This window comes from Arachis ipaensis, chromosome B9, assembly GCF_059453495.1.
Source record: "Arachis ipaensis isolate K30076 ecotype BB chromosome B9, ASM5945349v1, whole genome shotgun sequence".
NCBI lineage: Eukaryota > Viridiplantae > Streptophyta > Magnoliopsida > Fabales > Fabaceae > Arachis > Arachis ipaensis.
The window spans coordinates 47,731,653-47,735,944 of NC_142444.1; the positions used below are offsets into that span (position 1 = coordinate 47,731,653).

Sequence of the window (4,292 nt, forward strand, 5' to 3'; positions counted from 1 at the left end):
CATGATGGTCAAATCAATGGCCTTGCACTCTCTCTTTGGATTTTCTTCTGTATTACTGGGGAGAGTACTAGGAGGAGTTTCAGTGACCCTTTTACTCAGCTGGCCCACTTGTGCCTCCAAATTTTTGATGGAGGACCTTGTTTCATTCATGAAACTTAGAGTGGCCTTAGATAGATCAGAGACTATATCTGCTAAGCTAGATGGATTCTGCTCAGAATTCTCTGTCTGTTGCTGAGTGGATGATGGAAAAGGCTGCTATTGCTAAACCTGTTTCTTCCACCATTATTAAAGCCTTGTTGAGGCTTTTATTGATCCTTCCGTGAGAAATTTGGATGATTTCTCCATGAGAGATTATAGGTGTTTCCATAGGCTTCACCCATGTAATTCACCTTTGCTATTGCAGGGTTCTCAAGATCATAAGCTTCTTCCTCAGAAGATGCTTCTTTAGTACTGTTGGATGCAGCTTGCAATCCATTCAGACTTTGAGAAATCATATTGACTTGCTGAGTCAATATTTTATTCTGAGCTAATATGGCATTCAGAGTGTCAATTTCAAGAACTCCCTTCCTCTGAGGCGTCCCATTACTCACAGGATCCTTTCAGAAGTGTACATGAACTGGTTATTTGCAACCATGTCAATGAGTTCCTGAGCTTCTGCAGGTGTTTTCTTTAGGTGAATGAATCCACCTGCAGAATGGTCCAATGACATCTTTGATAATTCAGACAAACCATCATAGAATATATCCAGGATGGTCCATTCTGAAAGCATGTCAGAAGGACACTTTTTGGTCAGTTGCTTGTATCTCTTCCAAGCTTCATAGAGGGATTCACCTTCTTTCTGTTTGAAGGTTTGAACATCCACTCTAAGCTTGCTAAGCTTTTGAGTAGGAAAGAGCTTGGCTAAGAAAGCCGTGACCAGCTTATCCCAAGAGTTCAGGCTATCTTTAGGTTGAGAGTCCAACCATATTCTAGCTCTGTCTCTTACAGCAAACGGGAAAAGCATAAGCCTGTAGACCTCGGGATCAAGCCCATTGGTCTTAACAGTATCACAGATTTGTAAGAATTCGGTTAAAAACTGAAAAGGATCTTCTGATGGAAGTCCAAGAAACATACAATTCTGTTGCATCAGAGAAACTAATTGAGGCTTTAGCTAAAAATTGTTTGCTCCAATGGCAGGAATTGAGATGCTTCTTCCATGTAAGTTGGAATTTGGTGCAGTAAAGTCACCAAGCATCTTTCTTGTATTGTTATTATTTTTGGCCATGTCTCCTTCTTTTTCGAAAATTTCTATCAGATTTTCTCCAGAGAGTTGTGCTTTAGCTTCCCTTAGCTTCCTCTTCAGAGTTCTTTCAGGTTCAGGATCAGCTTCAACAAGAATGTTCTTGTCCCTGTTCCTGTTCATATGAAAAAGAAGAGACCAAAAAAGAAGAGGAATCCTCTATGTCACAGTATAGAGATTCCTTTATGTGAGTAGAAGAATAGAAGAGTAGAATGAAGAAAAGAGAAGATGAAGAATTTGAACACAGATAGGGAGAGAGGGTTCGAATTTTAAATTAAAATAAAAAGAAAATATTTTTGTTTTTATTTTAAATATTAGTTAAAATTCGAAATTAAGAAGGAAAATAAAATTAAAATGAAATTTAAAACAATTAGTTAATGAAAAGTAATTTTGAAAAAGAGGTTAGTAATTTTCGAAAATTGGAGAGAGAAAGGTAGTTAGGTAGTTTTGAAAAAGATATGATTGAAACAGAAGACTTTTAAAATCAAACAAAAAGTTAAGTAGTTAATTGAAAAAGATTTGAAAATCAATTTTGAAAAGATAAGAAGTTAGCAAAAGATTTTGAAATTAAAATTGAAAAAGATATGATTGAAAGATATTTTGAAAAAGATTTGAAAAGGAAATTTAAAAAGATTTGATTTTGAAAATTAAAGTTGATTACTTGACTAACAAGAAACAAAAAGATATGATTTTAAAATTTTAAAGATTGAACCTTTCTTAATAGGCAAGTAACAACTTGAAATTTTTGAATCAAAATATTAAATGTTAGTAATAAATTCAAAAATATGAAGTAAAAATAAGAAAAAGATTTTGAAAACTAATTTTAAAAATTTTCGAAAGAATATATAAAAAAATTGAAAAAGATTTGATTTTTGAAAAAGATTTGAAAATGGTAGAATTTTTAAATTGAAATTTTGACTTGATTAGCAAGAAACAACTAAATTTTAAAACTTTTTGACTAAATCAAACCAAAATTTCGAAATTTATGAGAAGAAAAAGGGAAAGATATTTTTTTTATTTTTAAATTTTTAATGATGAAAGAGAAAAACACAAAATTGATACAAAACATAGAAATTATGAATAAAAACAACTAATGCATGCAAGAACACTTTGAATGTCAAGATGAACACCAAGAACACTTTGAAGATCAAGATGAACATCAAGACGTATTTTTGAAAATTTTTAAGAAAAGAAAAACATGCAAGACACCAAACTTAGAAATTTTCAAACTTTAGACACTAACAAACTGAAAATGCATATGAAAAACAAGAAAAGACACAAAACAAGAAAAATTAAAGATCAAACATAGAAAATCATCAAGAACAACTTGAAGATCATGAAGAACACATGCATGAATTTTCGAAAATTTTAAAGAAAAATTAAAAAGATGCAATTGACACCAAACTTACAAATTGACACTAGACTCAAACAAGAAACATAAAAATTTTTGGTTTTTATGATTTTATAAGAATTTTTTTGTTTTTTCGAAAATTATTTTGGGAAAAACGAAAAAGAAGAAAAATTTTTTTGTATTATTTTCGAAAATAAGAAATAAAAAGCTTAAAAAAATAAAATTACCTAATCTGAGCAACAAGATGAACCGTCAGTTGTCCAAACTCGAACAATCCCCGGCAACGGCGCCAAAAACTTGGTGCACGAAATCGTGATCGTTCATTCCTTGGTAACGGCGCTGAAAACTTTATACGCAGGTTCATAATCTTAGTTCTTTGTCACACCCTCGCACAACTAACCAGCAAGTGCACTGGGTCGTCCAAGTAATAAACCTTACCTGAGTAAGGGTCGATCCCATGAAGATTGTCGGCTTGAAGCAAGCTATGGTCACCTTGTAAATCTCAGTCAGGCAGATTCAATTGGTTATGGAGATTTGATAATTAAAATATAATTAAAATATAAAATAAGATAGAAATACTTATGTAATTCCTTGGTGAGAATTTCAGATAAGCGTATGGAGATGCTTTTATTCCTTCTGAACCTCTGTTTTCCTATTGCTTTCATCCAATCCTTCATACTCCTTTCCATGGCAAGCTGTATGTTGGGCATCACCATTGTCAATGGCTACATCCCGTCCTCTCAGTGAAAATGGTCCAAAATGCGCTGTCACCGCACGGCTAATCATCTGTCGGTTCTCGATCCTGCTGGAATAGGATTTAGTAATCCTTTTGCGTCTGTCACTACGCCCAGCACTCGCGAGTTTGAAGCTCGTCACAGCCATCCCTTCCCAGATCCTACTCGGAATACCACAGACAAGGTTTAGACTTTCCGGATCTCAAGAATGGCCGCCAATAATTCTAGCCTATACCACGAAGACTCTGATCTCACAGGCTCGGTCCCCTGTATTAGATATCTAAGAGATACCCATTCTAGCTTGTCTTCATATAGAACGGAAGTGGTTGTCAGGCACGCATTCATAAATGAGAATGGTGATGAGCATCACATAATCATCACATTCATCATGTTCTTGGGTGCGAATGAATATCTTAGAATAAGAATAAGGTTGAATTGAATAGAAAAACAATAGTACTTTGCATTAGTTCATGAGAAATAGCAGAGCTCCACACCTTAATCTATGGTGTGTAGAAACTCTACCGTTGAAAATACATAAGTGATAAGGTCCAGGCATGGCCGAATGGCCAGCCTCCATGATCTAAGAACTAAACGTCCAGAGATATAAATACAATAGTAAAAAGTCCTATTTATACTAAACTAGTTACTACGGTTTACAGAAATGAGTAAATGATGCAGAAATCCACTTCCGGGCCCACTTGGTGTGTGCTTAGCTGAGCATTGAAGCTTTCACGTGTAGAGGTCTTCCTTGGGGTTAAACGCCAGTTTGTAACCTATTTTTGGCGTTTAACTCTGCTTTGCAACCTGTTTCTGGCGTTTAACTCCAGAATAGGGCAGAAAGCTGGCGTTGAACGCCAGTTTGTGTCATCGAAACTCGAGAAAAGTATGGACTATTATATATTGCCAGAAAGCCCTGGATGTCAACTTT

General features: G+C 34.8%; 1 non-coding gene across 1 annotated transcript; it reads left to right on the forward strand.

Moving 5' to 3' along the window:
* The first annotated feature begins 763 nt into the window (after positions 1-763).
* Positions 764-871, forward strand: LOC148544559 (small nucleolar RNA R71). Its single transcript, XR_015901140.1, has one exon. It is a non-coding gene; the product is annotated as a small nucleolar RNA R71 (small nucleolar RNA).
* The last annotated feature ends 3,421 nt before the right edge of the window (positions 872-4,292 follow it).